The sequence below is a fragment of the Giraffa tippelskirchi genome, chromosome 9, assembly GCF_054371585.1.
Source record: "Giraffa tippelskirchi isolate mGirTip1 chromosome 9, T2T-mGirTip1v1.2.pri, whole genome shotgun sequence".
Classification (NCBI taxonomy): Eukaryota; Metazoa; Chordata; class Mammalia; order Artiodactyla; family Giraffidae; genus Giraffa; species Giraffa tippelskirchi.
In genome coordinates, this window is record NC_137283.1 from 161,361,269 (window position 1) to 161,387,129 (window position 25,861).

The 25,861-nt window shown below is 46.2% G+C and overlaps 1 protein-coding gene and 1 long non-coding RNA gene across 9 annotated transcripts in view; one reads left to right on the forward strand and one right to left on the reverse strand.

Moving 5' to 3' along the window:
- The window catches only part of PACRG (parkin coregulated), a 523,593-nt gene that overhangs the window by 455,615 nt on the left and 42,117 nt on the right, over nt 1-25,861 (forward strand). The gene's annotated exons all lie outside the window — the stretch shown is intronic.
- LOC145519752 (uncharacterized) lies at nt 739-15,133 on the reverse strand. Its single transcript, XR_014063867.1, has 2 exons — nt 14,778-15,133; nt 739-6,130 (listed from the first exon to the last, which is right to left on the reverse strand). It is a non-coding gene; the product is annotated as an uncharacterized LOC145519752 (long non-coding RNA).

The window sequence follows — 25,861 nt, forward strand, 5'->3', positions numbered from 1 at the left end:
CATCTTGAAGCCTTCATTCCGACTGCCGCCCACATTCTCATTCTACAGTAACAAACCAGCGCTCTGCCTTTCCCTCTTGGGGGACGGGGTCCCTTCTCTGTGCTCCCCCACAACCGCTCCACTGCATTGCCACTACAGCTTCTAGACACCCCTGTGCTCCCATTGCAGTCCATCTTCTGTTCAGTAGCCAGAGTTGTCCTCCTCCAAGTTAAATGAGATTGTGTCACTCCCTTGCTTAAAATCCTCAGTTGACCTTCCACTACATTTGGATTCAATGTGTCCTCACTGCATACAAGACATAGCATCATCTGGCCCTTATCTCCTCCATCTCCTTATCTTAATCAATATTTAGTACTCAACATCCTGCAATCTCACCAGACGTCTTACTGATCTTCAAACACACCAGGTTTGCTCCTGCCTCAGGACATTTGCACCTGCTTCTCCAGCCGCCTGGAACTCTCTAGTGCTGATTCTATACGTGGTTGCTTTTCCCTCTTTGTTCAGATTGCTATTCAATGAGGAGGCTTTGACTACCCTATCTAAAAAGTGATCCAGACCTCTGGGTTGGCTCCAACACACTCCCCCAAGCTATGTTTTCTTTTCTTCCTATTTAAAGCAATCTGAAATATATAATATTTATAATACATACATATAGAATATATAGCTATTCGCTTGATAATTGTAAGATTCAGCCAACTAAAATGGCAGCATCATGAGAACAAGGACTTAGACTTCTCAGGGTTGGATTCTTTATTCCCAGAAGTTACTCAATAAATATTTTTGAATTACTAAGCGAACTTAGAAGCCATTAATTACATAAAAATGTTCAGTAGTTACACATAGTTTTTCTTTTTCTGCCAAGGATTTGAAACAGCCTTAAGCAAAAACAGACAACAATTATAAAAAATAGCAATAATACAGGACCAAAATAATACAGGCAAAAAATAACAATAACAAAGTAAGATGGTCAGTTAAAACACCATCATGAGAAAGTAGGAAAGTAGAAAATACACTATGCTTTAAGAGAACAAAACTTTTCCTAAGGTTAAATTCTAAACGAAAGCTCTCTAGCGAGCTCTCACACAGAGAAGGACAATGTCCACAGCAGTATTTGTAAAGGAGATGCAATGGTCCCTTTCAAATGGCTGATTCTTTGCTAATGGCCAAGGGCCCAAATTAAAATGCAATAGAATGAAGGGAAATCATTAAGGGGCTGAGTTAATATGCACCAAGAGTATAGTAACCTGATATCCTTACTTGAACCAAGAAATGACTTTCATCTAGAAGATTCACCTAATAACATAGTGAGCATTGTTTATTGCTAGGAATTAAGGTGATTAGGGCTTCCCTGGTGGCTCAGAGGGTAAAGCGTCTGCCTGCAATGCTGGAGACCTGGGTTTGATCCCTGTGTTGGGAAAATCCCCTGGAGAAGGAAATAGCAACCCACTCCACTATTCTTGCCTGGAAAATCCCATGGACGTAGAAGCCTGGTAGGCTATAGTCCGTGTGGTCACAAAGAGTCAGACATGACTGAGCGACTTCACTTTCACTTTCAAGGTGACTTCAGTAGCCCAATGAAAAGATTACATCAAGAAATGCTAGTGTGACATGTCCGAGTTCACGTTGGTCCAGAGAGACAGCCCTCCGCCTGCCAGGCTGCGGTCGTCTTATGCTGGCCGCCTCCTGGGAGGAAGGCTCCTTGTTCTCTTCCGTGCGTTTCCTACTCTTTGTGTGTGCGTTAGTTGCTCAGTCGTGTCCAGCTCCTTGTGACCCTGTGGACTGTAGCCCACCAGGCTCCTCTGTCCCTGGAAGTCTCCAGACGAGAATACTGAAATGAGTAGTCGTTTCCTTCTCCAGGGAATCTTCCAGACCCAGAGATCAAACCTGGGTCTCCTGCACTGCAGGCAGATTCTTTATCATCTGAACCACCAGGGAAACCCCTTTCTACTCTCATTGAAGCTTAAATTCAAGATACTCTTTTCCACACTCACCTTTTACCCTATTTCTGCTCCTGTTTATCTAGTCCTATTTTATCATCTATCTCTAGTCTTATTTTACTTTCCTATAAAATAAAAGAAAAATAACCATTATTACTAAAAACATGACGAAATATCAGGAGTTGCAATGCATTTTATCTTCTAAAAATCAAGTTGCTACATTATTGTCACTATGGACAGTCTGTCACATCTATTGTGAAATTCGGAGCTGGCGTGGAGCTAAAGCAGAAATTGGCTTCAGACGATATTGAGTGTTCCTGTGGCAACCGGATCAGGTCCCATGAGCACCCCTAATTCTAAAAGCATCACTTAACAGACACTTGGGGAAAGTCTTCAGGGAGCTTCAGGTTAGAGCAGCAGTCCTTCTATCAGGATGCCCTCCGGGTGAACGGTCTTTCACAGACATCGGTAGGCAGCTGTCACCTCCCCACTGCCATCCACCGGGCACTGTCCCAGCCCCTCAGCAAACAAGGGGACACTGGTCACCTTTCCCACGAAAGCCCCCGCCCCCAGTTCCAGTCAGATTCAAGAAAAAGTCTTCCTGACTGTTTCCCCTAAGACGTTGTTGGGTGTTCTTTTACATGTTAAAACAAGGTTCCTCTCAAAGGTAAGATTCCGTGACGTTGGCAAAAGGCGGAAACGCATTTCCGTGTCTCAGGGCCCATGGTCCCACCTTCCAGGAACAGCAGACGTCCTGGTGAAGCCAAGACCCTTGCTCCTTTGCTGGGAAACCATCTCTAAGATATGCCACCTCTACACCGCAACACACACACAGAACAGCAGCCAGTGTCTTCAACATTCCTCACCGCTTGGCAAAGGACAGCGTAGATGATGGCAAGAGAGACACACGCGGTGCCAGGCGGAAAGGCCTTTGCACACTGCAGGGATGGGGTGAGGGGACTGTCTCAGTCATGTGCCCCCCGAGAAAAATATCCCCTATTATTTCTCATTCAGCTGCCGCTGAGGGTCAGAGCTCGCGTTGGTAATCACTATTGTTCTCTGCGTTCCTTGTGGCTCACAGGCGGATGACCACCCTTCATAAAAAGCCGATTGTGTCGCCTTTACTCAGCACCCTTTCATAATAGCCAGTGTGTTGCTTTCTTATTGCAGATATTTCATGCAGAAAAAAAAAAGGTATTTTGCTCCTATATCCCTCAATTATTCTAATATTTACATTAATAAAAATAGTCACTCATCGTGTAAACACACGATTCCAAGAAGCAAAGTGCCTTCCTTAATGTAAGTCATCTAATGGCTTATGTGAACCGTGTGCAGGAGCAGTAATCACTGATTCCCCCATCCAATTAAGCCCCAGAATTCCCAATTTCCGACAGAAGTCCAGATCTAATCCAAAAATCTCTTTGACATCTTACAACTATTAGATCTCCTAACAGTCTTGAATAAGCGATGGCACGTACTCACTTCCAGAGAAGTCCATGGCCCTCTGCCAGTTCAAGACTAGACTGAGAACCTGGCTTGTTCTCAAAGAGACCAGTACCAAGGAAGTTGCTTGAGTTTCCCGTTTTTAGTATTATCTTAGCCAAAATAGAAAGAGAAACATGTTTCTGAGAGAAAACAATTTTCTCCAGACACTCACTTTCTGAAAATGGACACTGTCTCGTGGCCTAGACGTTGAATCCAGGGTCTACTTAGTCTCTGGGCCGTTATGATCTTGCCTGTAGAATGGAAGTCTCCCTCCAGCTCAAATTTCTCATTAAAGCTCAGTGTTACAAATGACATGGCTGTGTGTGTGCTAAGTCACTTCACTTGTGTCTGACTCTTTGTGATCCCACAGACTGTAGCCTGCCAGGCTCCTCTGTCCATGGGATTCTCCAGGCAGGAATACTGGAGTGGGGTGCCACGCCCTCCTTGAGGGGATCTTCCCGACCCAGAGATCAAACCCACATCTCTTCCGTCTGCTGCGTTGGCAGGCGGGTTCTTTACCACTAGCACCACCTGGGAAGCCCTGACATGACTAATAGTCTCAAAAGATCTGAAAATGCTAACAGTTGCTCAAAGGTAGATGTTATCCATTTGTGATGTACCCACTGACACATTTGTGTCTGTATTCGTTATATTTATCTAATTTGTTTGGGGCCAAAGTTGCTGAGAAACTTGTACTGCAGCTAGAAATCTTAAGCTGTGGTTATGACTGAAAAGGTCACAGGTTAACTCTGGGGACAGGCTGGACCCCGAGAGAGGCCAGGGGCAGGACCAGCTCTCTCACCCTCTGAAGCACGCAGTGACCTGTTCATCTGCAGGGTTGGAGCAAACTGCTGGCTTCTGTGGGGTCAAGCGGGCTCTGTGTGCCGAGGGAAGGGCCCACATGCCAGGCCAGCAGGCTTAGCAAAGCGCCTGGCTCCCAGGGGCCTGGCAACAGACCTCCTGGTGCGGTGTGAACTTGTCCAGGCCAGCAGGGTGCCGACTGGGGGGCTGCCTCTGGGGTGGCTCCTCTGTGCAAACTGAAGTTCCACTCAGAAAAGGCTGTTGTTTAAATTGAAGAGATTCCTTTGTGCCAAAACCACCATCCATCCTCTTTTGTTCTTCTCGAAAGGGAAGTGACGCCAGCTGGCTGGTCTGAGGCAAGTCATCCGTACAAACACTGGTCAGATGACACCCTGCTTCCTTCCCCTTGTGCGGTTTCTGCCACAGGGAATGTCCATGTCCAGTCGCCCAGGAGGCAACCTCTGGGACCACCATGCCTCGAAATAACTGGTGGCGATCTTCCAAGTGATGATCGTGATCCAGGTGATGGCCACAAGGCAAGGGACATACTTTCTGATCACTGCACAGTCTATCAAAGGAACCTACAGTTACCCAGTTTTTGCCTACTTGTAATAAATCTGCCCACCGTGTACAGTTAGATGACAGCTGATGAAGCAACACAAAATTCTGATAAATAAGAACAGAGAGACCATAAGACATCAGGCTACCCACTTAGTGACTTCACCAAAATGTGCCATAAGATTTAACTGGCATCATAACCTTTGAAAGGCGACAGGTAAAAGACTGGAAGTTTTTAGCCACTGATTGTCTGGTAATGAGACAGCCTATAACAGTGCTTGGCTATAAATTACCTGGCAGCTGAGACGTGGAGGGGTCCCATGCACAGCCTCTTTGGCTCCTTTCCGTTTAGTGGGGAGGAAGCATTGCATTTTGCCTCTTTTAAAAATCATAGGTTTGGGGAAAGAACTGAAGTAAGAAAGCTTTTGTTATAACTAGCAAAACTTCAGCTCTGCATTTTTAGGGTTGTTGCATTTTCTATATTCTCTTGAGAAAACATCTGTGACCTTGTGGATCACCTTGATTCACAATTTCAGTGGTTCCTACATGGGTTTACCTATATTCAGTCAAAACCTGGAGTAACCTGCATAGTAGAAGAAACATTTATTTGCTATGTGTCCTCTGTTTCAACAAATATCTTGGCTACACTTAAATCTTATTAATTTCCCTCCTTAGCCTTCTGCTTCATTGGCCAAATGGCTCATGAGGTCATCTGCAGAAGCTCTAAGTACAAATAATCCCATTGCTGACCCCTTCTATACGCTGTCTGTGGGATCTCCCTAAATGTACAAGTACCAAATACAAATGATAACTCATTGCTGGCATGTGATATAAAATCAGAAATATGAATTCCCTAGTTCTCAGACTGCCAGGATATCAGAGACATGACCATTGAAAAATAACAAGCAGGTCTGTAGCCATAGTTGGTTATTACTCTGGGAGATGGTGAGACCAGGCAGGGAAATTCTGTAATTCGCTACCTGAGTGAACTTGGGTCAATTCCTTAGCTTCTTGGAGCTTCTTTAGGTGGAATGATAATCATATAGACTATGATGATGATGGTGATGATAATTAATTGATGAAGGTTTAATGAGACAAGGGGCATGTAAGCCACACCTCACCGCTCTTCACAGGGAAAATGAAAGTGTTAGCCATTCAGTCGTGTCCGACTCTTTGTGACCCCACAGACTGTAGCCCCCCAGGCCCCTCTGTCCATGGGATTCTCCAGGCAAGAATACTGGAGTGGGTAGCCATTCCCTTCTCCAGGGGGATCTTCCCGACCCAGGGATCAAACCTGCGTCTCCTGCATTGCAGGTGGCTTCTTCACTGTCTGCGTCACCAGGAAAGCCCTGAAAGAGAAAGCGAGCGCAAATGAGCAGCTCGTTACAGCAGAGTCAGGGTAAGAACCCACATCTCTAGTCCAGGCTTGAGAGCACAGAGGAGATGCAGGCCTTCTCTGCAGAGAGGCAGGGGTACATTTTGCAGTCCATATAAATGAGCATGGACACCAGGTAAACATAAGTGTGGACAAGTTTTATTAATGCCCGTGGTCTCTTTCGCGGGTGAGTGGCGGGAGATGAGACGAGGTGTGTTGCTTTCCTCGTAGCAATTCTTGCCCAGTTCTCCTGTGCTGGTGATGTGAGTGACATGGCCATCAGAGCCCATTGATCTATGCTGAGACTGGACCATTTCTCTGGCCCCACTACCCCAAGGCTCTTCCTACAAAGCTGACCACACACGCAGCACCAGGACACACACAGCAAGGACCAGGAAAGGGGAGGAGGCGAGGCTGGGAAGCCTTGACCATGAGGGCCATGGGGGTCCTCAGAGCATCACCACTTGGGACCAGTGACTTCAGTGGCCATGGTTGTGCTTCTGATTCTTCCAGAACTTTGTAATTCACTTAGCATGAGTGGATCACATTAACACTTTACCCAGAGTCCTAATCTTTGTCTTTCTCCCATGAGTTTACTTTGTTAATAGAAACTGGTGGGCTGAGTGCTGTGTAGCTTCTTTAGCACCAGGTATTTCAAAAATCAGAGGCTATAGAACATGAGAATCACTCGTAAGAACATCAGATTGACTTCTTATAAATCAATGGCATGAGAAGAGCATAGGAAGCCACCAAATACCTAGTTTCTCATATGTAGCTGAAAATATTGCATAGATAAACCAGTTGTGTCAATTCTGTGACCCCTATCTTTCTGCTCCTAAAGTCATCACTTAGAGATTGATAATGAGATGGTCTGTTTCTCAAATCATCGTCTAGTTTATCTCCTAAGGAGTAATTCATCAGAGCTTTCTGCAGATGTTCACAAAGAAGTTCTTAACCTATTAACAAAGTATCTGGGTCCTAACAAAACAAGCCAGCACTTTAAAAACCAGTGTGGGTCACAAAGGAAATAAAGGGGAAGCGTTGAATCTGTGAGTGAGTAAATTGTGACAGAATCATGTCACACATCATGCTGTGTGTGTCTCTTCTCTGTTACTAGCTTGGCCTAGTCAAATTTAAAGAGCTACAAAGAAGTAAAACACCAAGGAAATCAGATGTGAAAAACAGATGAGCACTGGTGATATTTCTAAGAAGTAGAAGTCCTGTAATAAAATCAAATTGGTTGGGGAAAACAAGCATTTTCAAGTTCCAGAACAAATGTCTACATGTCTATCTAAAACTTGGAGCGGATTTTAGAAATAGCGGATGGGGTGGGCGGAGAACCAGCCTTGTCCATCCACAGCTTCTTATTTCAAAGGCGAGGAAACCGGGGCCCAAGCAGCTTATGAACTTGGTCTGAGGTCAAACGGGTGCAGCAGTGAAATCGGACCTAGAATTGCTGTTCTCCGACTCCCGGCCCCGTCACTCTTAATCACACCCTCTGTTTAGAGATGCAATGCGTGTTAATCAGGGCCAGAGGAATATTAGAGGAGATTAAGTAGCATAAAACTATCTCCCCTCACCAGGTGCCCTCATAAGCCTGGAATTCTACTGTTAGGGAAGCATATCTCCCAGTCAGTCTGCTCCTGAAACGGAAATCAGGTGGCCCTGCAGGCCCAGGGCAGGCCGCGTGCAGCAGGGACAGCGGGGGAATCTGACCGTGCCTGGAGCCGTGGTCACCCAGTTGGAGATGGGGGTGCGGTGGGCCACGGAGGATCCCCAGGAAGGGGGAGATGCAGAATGAGAGTGGGGAGAGACCCCCCAGCTTCTCCCTTGGCCCCCACTTTGCTTGGTCCCATCCCCACACCATGCCCGTTGTCAACGGCAGCAATTTCAACACTGTCCTTAGCAAACCTAAAATGCAAATTTTTTTAAAAAAAATCTCATTCATCACATAACATTTCCAATCCTAAAACCTGACATCGGATTTTTTTGAGGAGGCTGCTTCGGAAAGAAATTCTCTGTTGGTCACCAAAGAATCCAAGCCTCATTTAATGACCAGAAATATGTGCCTGGAAGAGAAATAAAACTGATGAAGGGGGCGAAGGGTAGGGGGAGAAAAAGACCCTGCAACTGCTTCTGACCTGAAGGGAAAGGCACAGCAATAAAAACAAGTAGCCCCATTGAAGCAGAACTTTGCATTCCACCCAAAAAAAAAAAAAAAGAAAAAATCCCCAACAAGCTGGCCCATTGTGACGGGTTGTTCTGTAGGATGCACAGACAAAGCAATTGTTAGCAAGCCCGGAGCTACAATCTCAGCGCAGAGCCCAGGCTCCTGGCTCACGTGGGAGTCGACACAGAGGAGCTTCAAAGGTGAGGCTGAGGGAGCCCCGGAGGGGACACGGGGATGCTTCAAGGCTCCCCGGGAGCCTCCTGTTCAGGGGCGACGGTGACCGAATGGATCCAAGCAGGACGCCGAGAGCACGGCCCTTCTGAGCCCGCCCCATGCAGCGGGGCACCCCCACCCACTAGGGTGCTCCCCTCCCTGCCCCCCATCCCCACCCGGTTAGGAAGGAAGAGCTTCCCCGGTAGGTCCTGGCGGGGGCTGGATCCGGCCTGCTCTCCGCTGAGGTCTTCAAGCACAAAGCAGAACAGCAGAGATCTTTGCCTGGATCTCGCTGGCATCTATTGTTACCTTAATGGCTCTGTTTTCTAATGGACCCTTTAATTATGCAAAACACAGGCTCTCTGAAGCAGGTTCTCCGTGACATGTCAGAGCCCAGCGTTTATGTGACACAAAAGGAAGAACCCGTCACACTGAGGAATTAATGGTTAACCTGGCCTTAAAGCCTCGTCAAGCCCGAATGTGAAGGAACCCCACAGCCTTGGCAACATCCCACTAAAATAGCGCCTCTCCCCTGAGATGGGGTTTTGCTTCACTGTAGCGTAGAAAGGCTGCACAAGCGGCCTTGTCACCATCGCCCCGGCAGGCTCCAGAGATGAGAGCTAGGATCTCGGTGCTGGGGACAGCAGCTGGGTCCGAGGATACCCCCAGACTGTCCCGGCAGGCAGGCAGGTGGCCCAAATCCGGTGGCCCTCCATGCTCAGGACGTGACCCATGAGCCAAAGGCACTCGGTGTTTGCTTCGAGGCACCTGACCTGGTCCTCCAGCCCGAAGGAGGTCTGGAGGGAAGACAGCTTCGAACCAAGGCACCAAGGCACCAAGGCAGAAGGTCAGGCCAAAGGAAGGTCATCCAGGGAAGCAGAGACCCTGGGACCTGGGAGAAGCCTGGTCATCTGGGAAGATCTCCAGTCTCAACGGTTCCCTCCCCGCTCCCCGCTCCCCTCCTCCCTCTCCAGTTCCTAGGGGAGCTGAGGAGGTGGGATTGTACAAAAGTTTTAATTCTTAATTAGCTGAATCCATCACGATTAGCTTTGTGGCTTCCTCAGTAGCTTCAGTTCTTGAAAAGCTATGATCCCTCCACAGGTTCATGTACTGTTCTACATTCTGCTAATTTTTCCTATGAATTTTTAAACATATTTGACTTTAATTTTCTTTCACTACACGGGAGAAGATGTGTAGCCACAGTGACTCCTCCCCCACTGTTTGGTAGCGTTCGCTGTGCCGGACGGTAGATTCCTACTCGTCGGCCGGTCTATTTGCGGTCACTCAGCAGACACACACTCGCCGACACTGTTCCGGATTCCACAGATACAGTAGTGAACGACTCAGCTGTCTCTGGGCAATTTCAGTTGGAGGAGACAGCAAACCAATAAATAAGCTATATCATCTTTCAGACAGCAGCAAATTTTGTGAAGCAAAATAAGACGAGAGGAAGAGAGAATTGCAGCCAGGGTGGGTGAGGTGTGATTCAAAACCAGATGATCAGGAAAGACCTAACCAAGATGGAAGTGTGACAGAGATGGAAACCGGCTGTCGGGTGTGTGAGGGGACCGTGTTCCCGTTGAGAGTGTCCAAGTGCAAAGGGCCTGCGGAGGTGCCAGGTCCAGATGCTCGCCGAGGCTGCAGCTGAACGGAAGTGGCGGGAGACGGGTCAGAGGTGAAGACGTGGGCAGTTCCGGGAGAGCAGCCGGCGTGGGTGTTGAGAGTGACCCAGAGTGAGCTGGTGGGTTCCTTTCCTAGGGACGCTGTAGCAAATCGCCACAACTTGGTGGCCTGAAACAACAGAAAGGGGTCCTCTCACAGTGGTGGAGGCCAAGGGGCTGCAACCAAACTGTCCTCCACCATGCGGCTCTGGTACCCGTGGGCAAATCTTGATGGGTGTGTGGACCCGTCCTCCAACCTCAGCCTCCATCCTCCTGTGGCCTTCTCCCTGGGTGTCTCTCGGTGTCGGCTCCTTGTCCGTCTCTTCTGAGGACTGTGGTCATCGGATTTAGGGCCCACCTTAAATCCAGGACGGTCTCATATCCAGGTCTTTAACTTAATTGCATCTGTTTCCACATGTACACCTACCAGGGGTTAGGACTTTGACATACCTTCTGGGGAGACAAAATTCAACCCGCTTAGGAGGGTCTTTGAATACAAAGGTGAAAAGATCTGATATGCATTAAAGGCTAAGAGGGTCAGGCAGAAGCGGAGACCAGCTAGGAGACTGCCCTGGTTATCCAGGAGGGAGACGATCAGAAGTGATGGAAGAGTTATGTAAGATGTAGAGTTTAGCTCCGTATAGGTGGCTGATTCTGATTCCTTAGTTCCACAGCCTTAAATTGCTATTTTTTTAACCACTGCCAAACCATTTTGATGACTTTTTCTCTATGTTTCTAATAATATCTGATAAAATTAATCTTCTCTTATTCCTTTTCCTAGTAATATTTTGTAAAGCTATTAATATGCCTGAGACATTATTGTTATCTTCTCATTCAGGAAGGTAGTAGATAGAGATAAATAGATAGACATTGTTGTTCAGTTGCTAAGTCATGCCCAACTCTTTGCAACCCCATGGAATGCAGCACACCAGGCTTCCCTGTCCTCCACCATCTCCCAGAGTTTGCTCAAACTCATGTCCATTCGAGTTGGTAGTGCTATGCAGCCATCTCATCCTCTGTCACCCCCTTCTCTTTTGCCTTCAATCTTTCGCAGCATCAGGGTCCTTTCCAATGAAACGGTTCTTTACATCAGGTGGCCAAAGTATTGGATCTTCAGCCTCAGCAGCAGTCCTTCCAATGCATATTCAGGGTTGATTACCTTTAGGATTGACTGGTTTGATCTCCTTGCTGTCCAAGGGACTCTTAATGTCTGTCAATTTATTTGTCTTTTATTATCTTTTAAATGTTCCGTATAGCAACAGCATATGCCTCAATAGGTTTATCCCTGAGACTTTCTTGTGAGGAAAGAGTTAATATTACAATCAGGACCTGTGCTTTTATTGTTTTGGCTGGTGGCTGCTGATAATTAGCAAGGCTATTAATTTCGGTATGTTTATTTCAGATACAGCATTTTATTGAATCATTTTATTAAACACGATTATTTTGCTTGTTCCTCTGCATATTCTGGTTTCCATTTTGTTAAGTGCAAATGATGATCTTTTCTCTCTTCCCATTATCATACCTCTTTATTTTCTTCATGTCTCACTGCATTAAGCAGAGTTTTCAGAACACCATTAAGAAACTATCCTTGTTCCAATTTTTAAACAGAATTTAATTTGTCTATCCATTAAGCACAATATGGGCTCTCGTTTTCCACAACTTTATCATGGTAAAGAAATAGCCTCTATTCCTAATATTTTAATATTTTGAAGAACCTCGTTAAACTGTCTTGTGGGCATGTTATTCATTTTAATTTAACCTATTGATGTTGCGTATTGTGCTGGCAAATACTCTTATGTTGAGTCCTTCTTGCACTGTGCCACATATCTTCCAGAAGACTCCTTTATGTTGGCTTAGAGAAAGATTTCAGTGTTCGTTTCCACATTTCTTTTTATAATTAGGGATCTGATTTATTTTGGTGGCATCCTCATTAAAATCAATATGCTGGCCTCATATTACAATATTTGTGATAATTATGGCACCTTGGGACAGGATCTTGCAAAACTGCCTACCAATATTTTTTTATTAACGCTTCTGGAAAAAGCATTCGTTTTCTGTATCAACATCATTATCATAAAAATGTATTTATGAAATGCCTCTAATAATTCCTAATGCTGTGGCATAACACAGAATAGTTCTTGTCTCCGGGGAACTAATGACAACCATTTGCAGATTGCATAGCACTTTGCAGTTTATATGCCATCTCTTCATAGATTAACAGGGCAGTGTTAGTAAGCCCATTTTTACAAATGACTTATCCAAAGCTGATTAGGAATTTGCATGGAGTCCTCCAATCAACCAAGACAGGTGAAGACGGAACCTGAACTGAGGAGTTCTGATCCAAACCCTGACATTCAGCCCTGTCGAATGTATCATCTGGTGCCCTCCTGATCACTGTGACCTCAGCCAACCATCCCACGTTGACTTTGGCGTCTGGTCCACGAGCCTCCTCTCTATCCCGGGTCCAGCATCAAAGTGCTCTCCACCTCCCGGCGGGAGGCCCGTCTGAGACGATCATCCTGCTTCCTGGCTCTGTTCAGTGTGGTTCTGATCATTCGGACGTCCCTCAGCCTCACTCTGAACCCGGTCAGGACCTCTCCTCTGCAACACTCCCTGTCCCCCCACCATCCAAACGCCCCACCTCGTCCCCGTCTGTCCCGTCGTTCCCTACCAGGCCAGACCACACGGCTGGTTCTCCACACTGAGTGAGACCTTTCCGTGGCCTCCTGCCCCTCTCTGCTGTAGCTCTCAGGGGCTGAGGGATGGGGGCGGGCTGTATAGTTAGGGAGGAAGGAGAACCAGGAATCTCTGAGGTTTGTGCTGAGGTCCCATCGCTGGAGGACAGAGCAGAGTTTTCCATCCGGAAGAGGGCCTCGCCCCTGTGTTTCGGAACCAATGAGCCCGCTCACTGATCCCGCATGCCCCAGGGTCACCATCTCGCTCCACCCTCCCCTTTGCATCTCGTCTCGCACCCCGTTTTTGGGGGTGTCTTCTGTGGCGTTCCCCATAGCACTCCACCTCCTGCGGCGTCTAGGACCTCGGTGGACCCCCTGGCCAACACTGCCCAGGGCTGGGCTCCGTCCTGGTCTCCTGCCATCGGGCAGCCCCCTCGTTTCCTGCCCCGAGGAGCCCCAAGGCAGTTCTCGCCTCGGTCCAAATAGGTTTGGTCCCTGCGAGGCTTCAAAGCCAGCTAACAAAGAACCCAAACCAGATAGTCTCTAACTCCGCCATCATTCAAAGTTCCGTCTTTAAAATGCAGAGATTTTTCGGCTTCCTCTACCCGCAGCTCGGCAACTGTATTTCTGCGGCTATTGTTATTCTATTTCTGTTCCTAATTGCTATTATGGAAAACCGTGCCTAGCTGAAGCTTTGGGAGTTGCCAATCGGTAGGCTCCCTTCAAATGTAAATATGTTATGCAAATGCCTTCTGAGGCTGAGAGTGGGATTCTGCAGTCTTCCCTGGATCCAGACGGGAAAAGAACACTTTCTGGGATGGTGAGAACTGGAAGGCAGCCCCCTCCTGATTTACATGCTCACAGTTCTGAGGTTTGTTTTCTGTCTCCAACTTCCTCTCCCACTCCAGCCCCTGAATTTAAAATACTTGCTACAACACGTGGCTTCCGGGGGTCACTGCCACTTAACTGTTTCGTGGTCACACCCCGTGGGGACACAAGCACATTCACCGGCCAAACTTCCTTCCCCAAGAGGCTCAGGTGATGTTGGTAAAGAGACATGGAGTCTAGGAGCCTCGTTTTGTTGTTGCTGTTGTTGTTTTAATATGGAAAATGCCATCCCTTTATCCATTGAAGTAGATCAGTCACTGTGTTGTTAGCAAAACCTTGCAGCATCGGTATGGATGGAGACCTCACCTTTCTGAGCAGAGTTGAAAGCCTTTGAAAAGCAGGTACTGAAAGTCAGTGAACATGTTCTCTTCCCCGGAGATCACCGATGCTGGAACCTTCGTCCCAATGTCAGAACCTCCGTCCCACTGTCAGAACCTCCGTCCTCCTTCCTGGTGCTCCTCTCCCTCGGCCTGGAGCTGCCCCCTCTGCCCGGAGCTGCCGCCTCTGCCCAGAGCTGCCCCTTCTGCCCAGAGCTGCCCCTCTGCCCGGAGCTGCCACCTCTCCCGGAGCTGCCCCCCTTCCTGGAGCTGCCCCCTCTGCCCGGAGCTGCCCCTTCTGCCCAGAGCTGCCCCCTCTGCCCGCTGTTGCCCTCACTTTGGCCTCCCCTCCACCATGCCAGGCAGCCTCTTCTCACTGCCACCTGCCTCACACCCACCCTCCCTGCTTTCCGTTGTCACCGGTAGCAGAGTGGTCCAGAAGAACGTTCTCAATTTCTGAATCAACAAGCCCTCAAACCCCTTAGGTAACCAACTTAATACTCACTCTGTGTTGTGCAAGGCACTCCTGTAAGCGTGCGGCCGTATTTCATTTACTTACCTCCTTTGAATCTACCACCTGGATGCAGGTGGCTCAGTGGTAAAGAATCCACCCGCCAGTGCAGGAGATGTGAGTTCGATCCCTGGGTGGGGAAGATCCCCCTGGAGAAGGAAATGCCACCCACTCCAGAATTCTCACCTGAGACAGGCACAGATATGGACAGAGGAACTTGGCAGGATACAGTCCTTGGAGTCACAAAGAGTCAAACAGGACGGAGCAACTGAGCACACGTTAGGAACCAACGATGACTTAAAGCTAATAAACCACATCAATTACAAGGTCAGGAGGACAGTGTTCCAGGGCTAATTAGCTCAGCCTGAATCTATCAGCAGCTTCTATGTTCAGTATTGTTGTTGTTGTTCAGTTCAATATTGTACATCTTGGGTATTTCCAAGATGAAGAAAAAAGTTACCACGAAGTGTATAGAAATGTAGTCCACACACTCTAAGATAAATTCTAAACTGTGTGAAAGGAGAGAGACAAAGCAGAGCAGTGAGGGAATGGCCCTCACCCCTGATGTTTGGCTGTTTGCCTTTTGTTTGTACGATGTCACATTACTGAATATTCCTCATTCTGAACCTCCGAAAAAGAAAGGGAAAGTAACTCTTCCCTGGATATCATTTCTGTTCTGAAGTGCTAAAAATACTTCCAAGTGCAATCAGCTTATTTAAGAGGCAAAAATTGTATGGTTCTCTGCCTGCCTCATAGGGTCACTGGGAGGCTAACAGGGATGGGTAATATATATATTAGTGCTTTGAGCACAGTTGGAAGAAAATCTTGGTGTAACTTCGAGGTGGCTTTGTAATTATCTAGCAGAATCAGACTGATCAAAGAGAAGCACTATGATCTACTCAGGGGTCTCGCTCTTTCTCTCTCTCTTTTTTTTTTTTGTTTAATAGGGAAGGGAAGTCGCTCAGTCGTGTCCGACTCTTAGCGACCCCATGGACTGCAGCTTACCAGGCTCCTTCGTTCATGGGATTCTCCAGGCAAGAGTACTGGAGTGGGCATAGTGTATCACAAATTGACACGTGTCCATGAACACGATCTATGGCTCAGTTAGGTCACCCAGACAGGGCCACATGCATGTCAGTTACATTCTACTCTTTACTGGTTTTCATGACAAATTTGCCTAATAGTTCATGTTACTGTAACAATCTCCGTCACCTTTTCTCAGGGGAGAGAGGGATTACAAACTTGCAAAATGTATAAATTTCTCCAAAATTCTTTGTTTTTGTGAAAAACAAAGAAACTGCCATGCTAGACCCAAGCCTGGCTTTTTTTTTAATTGGAGGATATTTGCTTTACAATGTTGTCTTGGTTTCTGCCATATAGCAAGGTCAATCAGCCATAAATATACATATATCCCCTTCCTCTTGAGTCTCCGTCCCACCTCCCTCCTCCCATGCCTCTAGGTTGTCACAGAGCACTGGGCTGAGCTCCCTGTGTTACACAGCAGCTTCCCACTAGCTATCTATTTTACAATCTAAAGGAAATCAGTCCTGAATATTCATTGGAAGGAAGGACTGATGCTGAAGCTGAAGCTCCAATACTTTGGCCACCTGATGTGAAGAGCTGACTCATTAGAAAAGACCAAGAAGCTGGGAAAGATTGAAGGCGGGGGGCGGGGGGGGGGGACAACAGAGGATGAGATGGTTGGATGGCATCACCGACTCGATGGACATGGGTTTGAGTAAACTCCAGGAGTTGGTGATGGACAGGGAGGCCTGGTGTGCTGCAGTCCATGGGGTCACAAAGAGTCAGACACAACTGAGCGACTGAACTGAACTGGATGCACACATTTCAATGCTGCTCTCTCAGTTCATCCCACCCTCTCCTTCCCCAGTGTGCCCGCAGGTCCATTCTCTGTCTGTGCTTCTATTCCTGCCCTGCAAATAGGATCATCAGGACCATTTTTCTAGATTCCCTGTACACGCGTTAATATACGAGATCTGTTTTCGTCCTTCTGACTTAACCTTTGCTCTGTGTAACAGAGGCCTGGCTTTTTTCACTTTACTCCTGGAGCCAGGTATTTTGCCTCCCCTCAGGGCTGTCTGAGGCCTTGCAGACACAACTTGCATGGGCACGGCGGTTGTGCCAAGGCCCCAAGGAGCCCAGGGAGAATTCTGCAACAGTCTGGGAGCCAACCAGACTCCAGCAGGAGGGCTGCCCTCACTCCCCAGGGGAGGCGCGCTGGCCTGCAGAGCTGCCCTCGAAAGCTTGCTGCCTCCACGGAAAGGGCATGTCCCTGTGACAGCCCAGGGTGCCCGCCACACACCAAGACAGAAGCCCACCCCAGAGGAAGCTCAAGCGAAAACTCTGTTATACTCAGAAATGTGTCACCATCGCAAACCCTTCTCATCTGGATGACAAAAGCTCTTTGACAGTTTCTCCTAACCAGGCACACGCGCGCACGCGCACACACACGCACACACACCTGTGGGAAACTTTCTCACTTTAGGCTTTAGGCACCCATTTTTTTCTGGCACTATCTGGAACTAAAGAGCCAGAGTTAAGGTTAAAAATGACATTCTCACTGAAACCATTTGTGAAAAGCTTATTACCTAGCAATTTTCGTATTTGAATGCAATTATGTTAATGTTATTAGTACATTACGAATGGTACTAATATGATCATTGTTTTGTGTGGTATTACAGGAAATTAATTTAAATGGATTTACATATTTCCAGATAAGGGGCACTGCTCACATGGGTAAATAAAGAAGCTCTTGTTGCTCGGAAGCAAAAACCAACACTAAGAGAAAGCTGGGTTGTGACTTCATTTGTCACCCTAACACAGACGTTATTGTGGAGTTTCTGTTAACGCAAACATTTTGCGATTTTCAAAAGTGTTTTTCTCGTGTAAAGGAGTGATCTGAGTCAGTCTCCCAGCCCCCTCGGAGGTGTCCCTCCACTCCTTTTCACAGTCGATAGAGTTGACAATCAAGGGAACGAAGCAGCTTGTCCCAGGTTATCCACAGAATCTCAGACGGTGTGATGTTCAGACTCAAAGTGTCTAGACTTCAACTCCTACACTCCCATCATAGGGGAATGCAGCTTGGTACTCAAATCCGAAATCTAATTACAGAAGCCTGGGCTTCTGAAAGTCCCCCTTCCCAGGATTTTAGTGAAAGGAAACGACTCTGCCTTTCGACGGGGCAGGCTTCCACCCAGAGCGTGCCCTCGGCCAGCTTCCTGCCCCTGCAGAGGAGAGTCCCCAGACTCACTGGGTGGCTGCTCCGTGCCAGCCCTGTGCTCCCAGCACTCCACTGCTGGGTCCAGCTATGGATAGGAAGCTGGCCACTGCGTGAGCCTTGGGCCCCCGTCGGTGTCAGCTGAGGTTGTTCAAGGTCAAGAGAGAGGTCCCTGGGGGTGGAGAGGGAAAAACTGCCTGGGACGGGCCTCGGGCTCGCCCTGGACGCAAGTGCATCTGGCTGACAGAGAGACAGGAGCTTCTGAGGTCAGGGAAGCTGTGGGGATTTGTAAGGCAGAATGCAGGGGAGCAGGCCGGCAGAGTAGGTTGGTAGGAACTGCAGGTGACCAAAGGCAATGGTGGTGCTGGAGGGGCGGGCAGTTGGCTCCCGGCTCCTGAAAGCATGAAACTGACAAGGGGTGAAGCTGCATTTGCGAAAATGAATCTGGCGTCTGTGTGAAGAAAGAACTGGAGCAGCAAGAGCAGGGGGTTAGGAAACCAGTCTTTTGCAAGAAATCTAGGCCTGGGGTGACACAGCCCTGAGCGTCTCGGAGTGGTGGCCACGGCCCCCAGCGCCGAGACAGCACCTCTGCTGAGGATGAGAAACAAAGCTATGAGTCTGCCGTTTTATGGTGATATCTGCTATGATCAGGGCTTTCCGGTGGCTCGGTGGTAAAGAGCCCGAGGCAGGAGACGTGGGTTCGTTCCCTGGGGCTAGAAGATCCCCCCTGGAGGAGGAAATAGCAACCCCGCTCCAGTAGTCTTGCCTGAAAAATCCCATGGGCAGAGGAGCCTGGAGGGCTACAGTCCATGGGGTCGCAAAGAGTCAGTCACGACTGACTCACTGAGCACACCTACGCACGCTAATTATCAGAGATTTCCTTTTAAACTGAAAGTTCCCGGAGGGCCAGTGCTCCGCCGTATTTGCCTGTGTGTCTTCAGTACAAATAGCAGGCTCCCAGTAAATGCTTGCTGAATAAATGAATGAGTGAGTGAATCAGTGAGTGAATGAGTGAATGAATTCATGCAGACACCGAGTGAATGGATGGACTGTAATGAGGTCTGTGGGAGGTGATTTCCTGGCTAAAGACACCAGGCATCCTGGGACGCTTGTGAGGAAGCCGCTGGGGGTCGGTCCTGGCCCTGGGGCAGCTGCCTCGGCTACTCACAGACCCCAGGGTGATGGTCCCAGGTGTTGCCCGTGAGCCCTCTCAGGGATACAAAGGCTTCCTTTCCACCGGGCGGTGGGGGCAGGGACAGACCACAGAAGCTTCTCTCCTCAGTGAAGCCGAGGAGGACAAGAGAGTCTCCAAGCACAGAAGTGATAATATCACCTCTACCTTATACGATCGTTGTGAGGATTCAGTGAGATAGAAAATAGAAATAACAGGGTAGACAATGATGTCTGAGCAGCGCACAGTGTTAGCTGTTATTATTAGTATCGTTATTGTTATTAACCTAACCAGTTGCATGAAATTCTAAATATTTCCATTCTAGGTATAGACTGGAAGGCTTCCCTGGTGGCTCAGAGGGTAAAGTATCTACCTGCAACGTGGGAGACCCAGGTTCAATCTCTGGGTCAGGAAGATCACCTGGAGGAGGAAATGGCAACCCACTCCAGTATTCTTGCCTGGAAAATCCCATGGACAAAGAAGCCTGGTAGGTAGGCTACATAGTCCATGGGGTCACAAAGAGCTGCACATGACGGAGCGGCTAGGTATAAACTAAATAAAGTTAATTCCTTAATTTTTTTAAGCACTGAAATCTTTCCTGTATGCTCAGTCACTTCAGTCGTGTCCAACTCTTTGTGACCCTATGGACTGTAGCCCGCCAGGCTCCTCTGTCCATGGGATTCTCCAGGCAAGAATACTGGAGTGGGTTGCCATGCCCCCCTCCAGAGGATCTTCCCAACCCAGAGATCAAACCTGCATCTCCTGCATTGCAGGTGGATTCTTTACCACTGAGCCACTGGGGAAGCCCCATGAAAACTTTTCTACTTTCCCATAAAACAACAACTGATTTTCTAAGTAGCTAGTTGGTAGGTTGGTGATTGAGGTTAATTCCATCAGGATTTTAGGTTAGTGATTAAAAAAAAAAAAAACTACATTGTTACATTTAGCATTTACCATAATAGAAAGTTTCTTGTTTCTAAGTCAAAGATTAATATCATAATATTTTGACTACTCTACAGTTCACTTCTGCAAATAATAATTTGATCCATAAATTGAAATGGATTTGGTGTGTCTCTAATTATTTAACATTAAAATCATCCTGTCATCACTTTCCAATTATCTTTTCATGCAAAAAAATAGTAAGAGACCCATTCCTATAAAGTCTTTTGGATTTAATTGAATTAGCAGTTGTCTTTGATTAAAGCTAACATAACTTCTTACGTATCTCATATTGGTGACTTCTTTTTACCTAGGCTATCAAGATGGCTAGGAATATCCATTATAAGGCTTATGAATGGAAAATGGGTCCATCCTTCTCTATCAGAACTGTAAAAAAATACATATATTATAAAATCAGAAACTAGATGTAGATTTCAAAGATTACAAGTAAAATTAATACTGGTAAATAGCTTATAGGAAATGCAACATAGGTTAGGAATTTGTGAAACATGAGGGGCTGCGTAACATGGGGTCAGTTTAGTGCTTTGCCGTCTTGTTCAGCTCGAGGCTGTTGAGCAACTTGTCTGCTGTGAATCTGTGCTTCCTGGTCAGGGTGGTGAACGCAGGGCCGGAACTCTAGGGAAGTGAGCCTGGCGGTTGCCTGGGAGACGTCAGAACGGCTGGGGGCGAGGTCAGAGGCGTGCTGGGCAGGCCGGGGCCGCGGCCGAATGGCCATCTGAGCTAGGGCCGCGGCCGAATGGCCATCTGAGCTAAGAGAGACTTCTGCGCCCTCGGCACCCTCACGTGCTCCCCTGACCTTCCTTCTCCCTAACGCAGATTAATCATTTGCTCCGTGCAAGCCGTCTACTGGGGCTTTGCCTTGCCCTGCCTCCCTTGCCCTGCCTCTCAGTTCTCAGAACGGCGGCGTGGACTAAAGGCCGCTGTGCCCCTGGGCTCGCCCAGGCCCCGTGACTTGCCTGGTCTAGCAGCCAGGCCGGGACCGGGGTCCACGCTCCGGCCGCAGCCGCCCCCGGGAGCCCCGCAGCTGCGGGACTTAACCCGTTCTCCAGGCCAGGCCATTTTATGGACACACCGCTCCTCCCTGCCCTCAGTTACAGTTCGGCCTGCACCCCACGGCTTAGGAACCGGAGCAGAAAACGCCTGGAGCAGGGAAGGCCGTGTACCCAGGGTCTGATCCGAGAACCAGACGTCCAGAAAGCCCGAGAGTACTGAAGACCCAGGGGCACCCGTGGTCTGGGTGGAATCTTGCAGAGGCAGGGAGCCCTGCGGATGGGTCCCCGCGAGGGGAATCCTCCGTGAGCGAAACTTCCGGAGGCTTTTACCCTCCTGGTGAGGCACAGTTGGCAAAAGTCTTCAGCCTGGAGATCACCGTGCTTTATCCCTGTGACCACAAGTGGCCACCACATCCTCCCACAAGCTGTTGGCTTCACTCTCCCTGCCGCCCAGAATGGAGCATTTCTGCTTCCTGAACGTCCTGCAGACCCACTAGTGGGGCCGTCTTGGCCTTCTGTAACTGAAGTGTTTATCTTGGCTCACTTATTTACCAAATAACGGTTAATGCCTACTGTATGCCAGCGTATGAGAACAGAAGGTATTCTGCTTTGAACTCCCGACTTCTGAAAGTATTTTTCAGGCCTTACATATCCAGTGGGGTCATCATATTTCACACCCGTTCTACAATAAGCTGTTTCCAACTAGTGAAAAGCTTAGATCATCACCCATTTGAACAGTAGCTTGTTCCTTGAAGTATCTAATTCAGATTTTATAAAGGAAATATTACAGAGAACCTGCTTTAAAAGTTCGATTAAAATACATATTTTTGCATATCAACTCTACTTATATGTGCAGATCTAAACTATTATGGTTTAAAAATTGTTTATTCTTAGAAAGTATCATGCAAATCCCATGTCACACTTAACCTGTTTGCCCCATTTGTGAGTAAAGCCTTGCTGAGCAAGCAAAGCTCGATGCAGTCCCTCGTATATTATTACTGATTCCAAATTAGCGTAGTCTGTCTTTCTCTTCTCACTGCTGACTTTCTGGTATTTCACCAGGGTAGGCAGGTGTTGGAGAGGAAGCTAACATTCACATACGTTGTTTTGTTTTTTCATTTAGTCACTCAGTCCAGCATCCTTCTTGTGGCGGTTATTTTGGCTTGCTCAGATCAGATTTGGAGAAGGGAATGGCAACCCACTCCAGTATTCTTGCCTGGAGAATCCCATGGGCGGAGGAGCCTGGCAGGCCATGGTCCATAAGGTCGCAGAGAGTCAGACACAACTGAGACGACTAAGCACATGCCCGACTCTTTGCGACCCCATAGACTGTAGCCTCTTTGTGACCCCGTGGACTGTAGCCCACCAGGCTCCTCTGTCCATGGGATTCTGCAGGAAAGAATACTGAAATGGGTTGCCATTCTTTCCTCCAGGGGATCTTCCCGACCCAGGGATCAAACCTGGGTCTCCTGCATTGGCAGGCAGATTCTTTACCACTGAGCCACCTAGGAAGCACTTGTATACATTACCTTTACTTTTAAGAAGAGTTTATAACTAACAGATAAGATGGTATTTTTGATATGCTACTTTGGAAAGTATTCATTTAAATTAATTTTAAAAGATAAGAAATTTAGTTGATTTATGAGAAAATTTAGCATGTTAATTGCAAATGAATAAAATTTAATGGAAAAGAAAAAGTTGTATACTTTGAAAATATTAGAGTATTATAGGTGGTAATCTTTCATTCAAATAATCTGCATTCAATATCTCAATAATTAGAATCTTTTATCTAACCTGACAAAATTTATGACCTCATATCTTTGTACAGTAGAAATATCTGCTTCATTTATTTCATAAGAAAATATTAGTTCTATTTGCTGTTCATATTTCTTCTATCAGCGAGATCTGTGCTTTTGTTTTAAATTGTTTTATGGTTCTATCAGCTATAACATCAGATTTGCCAAACTTCCTTATAAATTTTTCAAGGTCATGGTTTTCCCTATTTTTATGTAACACTCATTTGTGTTTTATTTTTATCCACACCTCCTTAAAAAGCAGGAAATTAGATTTAAATCACTGTTAAATTTTTCTTTCATTACATTTTCAACCTGCCCTGGCTCCCTATAGCTTTCTTCTCACACTTGTTGAATTTCTCCTTTTCCTTGGAAATTAACGTGTGTTTCCTGTCTGGGCAGAAACACCAAAATGATGTGCTTCTCAATTTTTCCCAGTTGATATTTTAAAATGTTCAAGCTACCTTCAACTTGGTCTCATCTGTCAAATGAATTAAAATATTCACTAATCTTTCCTAGATCCTAGCCTCAGTCAGTTGGAAATTCCAGTTTTTAAAGGATCACATTCAGAATTATAAGAAATTATGGACAAAACCACACAACTCCTTGAAGTAAATTTAATAAGAAATCTGCAGGATGTCTGTGAAAGAAACCATTCAGGAATGTCAAAGACAGGAGGCAATAGAGAGACATATCTTCCTGGTTGGAGGGACTTGTGTAACGATGGTCAATGTTTTTGCTCATCTGGTGTCTGGGGTCAGATTTTCTCTGAATCTAGCATTGCCAGTACAAACACTTCAGGTGGGGTAAGACCACCACGAGGCCCTTCTCACCTGCTAAGAACTGAGCCCAGGAGCCAAGTCAGGCTGGCTGGGCTCTGCTGGGAATTTGAGCTTGACTGAGAGTCGGAAAAACTGAAAATGCTTGGCAATTCTTCTTCCTGAAGGCGCGTCCTGAAGGGGTGTCCTTGGTTCACACCACCTCCGGGGAGAGTTTCCCTGATTCCTGCCTGCTTTCTGAGGTCTCGGTCTTCACGCTGGTCGCTGGTTTCTTCCATTCTATAAACTGCCTCATACCTTTCCAATAAGATGCATAAGTCGTCTAAAGTTAGCTTGCAGTCCCTGTGAGCCAAGAGCTTAGCCTGTGTTTTGAAGTTTCCTTCATGTAGGCCATGGGTAGACTAGTGAAGTCCGTCTGCTTATTTTCAACTGCACTACTTCTTTCAATTCTTTTGCTTATTCAGTTGATTCTTTAAGGTTTTCCAGGTATAAAATATGTATCCTCCCCAAAGTGTCTTCTCCTTTCTGATTTTTCACTTCTCACTTTTTTCTCCGATGTAGCATGGGGCTATTATTTGTAGTATAAAGTTAAATAACAGCGATGATAATAGTGATAAATCAAACTTTAGTGGGAATACTTTGTGACATGTTCCATGAAGCACGATCTTGACTTTTGTATTGAGACAGATATATTTTAACTTATAAAAGAAAGATCCCACTCTTTCTTGCTTTTAGTAGTAATGTGTTGAATATTATCATCTTATTAGCCTCTTTGGAAGTGATCATCTATATTTTTCTGTGATATTTAATATGATAAATTAATAGAATCCTTAAATAGTCTTTATGAAATAAAGCACATTTGATAATGATGTATCTTTCCTTTAATATGCTTCTGGATTTAGTTTGCTAATATTTTATTTAAGGTTTATGCTTTAATGAGTAATAGTAGTCTGTTGTTTACTTTCTCTACAGTTTTTGTGTTTTGATATAATGTTATACTTCCTCCAGAGAGAAAAATTTAGATGTTTCCCTTATTTCACCCTAAGCTCTGGATTAGTGAAAGTCTCATGTCTGGGCCTAGTGATTTTTTTTTTTTTTTGCTAGGAGAGTAGCTCTTTGATTATTACCTTTTATATTTCTCCCATAGATACCAAGTCTTTTAAGATTTTCTATCTCCTCTGGGGTCAGTTTTGACAAATTGCCTTTTCCTAGAAATTTTTTCGATTTATCTGCATACAGTTGAGCAAAGTAACGTCCTATGTTTCTTTTAATCCTTCTGTTTTCTGTTACTCTCTACCTCCCCCCACCCTGCTTATTATTCTTATTGACACACATTCTCCAGTTGTTGTTGATTAGATTGGCTATTGTGTTGTATCTTTTATTGACTTCTTTTTCTTTTACATTCATGCGTGCTTGGTCATGTCTGACTCTTTGCGACCCAGGACTGTAGCCCACCAGCTTCCTCTGTCTGTGGGATTTTCCAGGCAAGAGTACTGGAGTGGGTTGCCATTTTCTTCTCTTCTTTTTCTCTTGAAACCCATCTTTTGGATTTATTTTGTGGTTCTGCTGTGACTTTCTTATTAATGAATTTAGCTCTTGCTTTTGCACAGTTCTTCTGTTTTGTTGCCTCTTTCCTAACATTTTGAGTGAAATTTTTAAAATTATTTTTAATTAATATTAAGATTTAAGGTAATTCATCTTTCTCTGAGCATTTTAGTGACCTCTTATAGCTTCTGATATGCACTATTTTTATTATGTTGTTTTCTTTCTCTCTGTAATTTTGGATTGTATTTCCTCTTTAATCCAAAAATTATTTCAATAAAATCAAGTTGCTTAGTATTTACCTTTGCTTCATTAGATACACTTATTTGTCTGTCACATGATGCATTGACTTCAGATGATGTTCTTTAACCCCAAACTACTGCAAACAAGGCAACCAGCAAGTTAAGTCTACTTCCCATCTTTTTCCCCCTTCTTCTTGTTATTTTTTGCTAGTTGTATCTTTTCTACATTGTTGGAGCATTTGATACTTAAATGGCTTTGCCTTCCTAATCCCTAATCCCTAAAACATTGTTTTAGTCTTAGTTCTTCAGTTAAATCTATTCAGTGCTAGCACTAATGACGTTTATCATCTCTGGGCTGAGAAGTGACCCCCATAGTCTCCTTGTAAAGAAGAGAAACAGTCCTCCCTAATGTCACATTTTCAAAGCTGTTTGTTTTTGAAAACTAGTCTGACTGTTGAAAATCTCAGACATATTTTATTTCCTCTAGTTTGCACAGATACCTGTCTACAATCTTTGAACCTTGAAAGTACCTGTGGAAAATTCTGAGACTAAT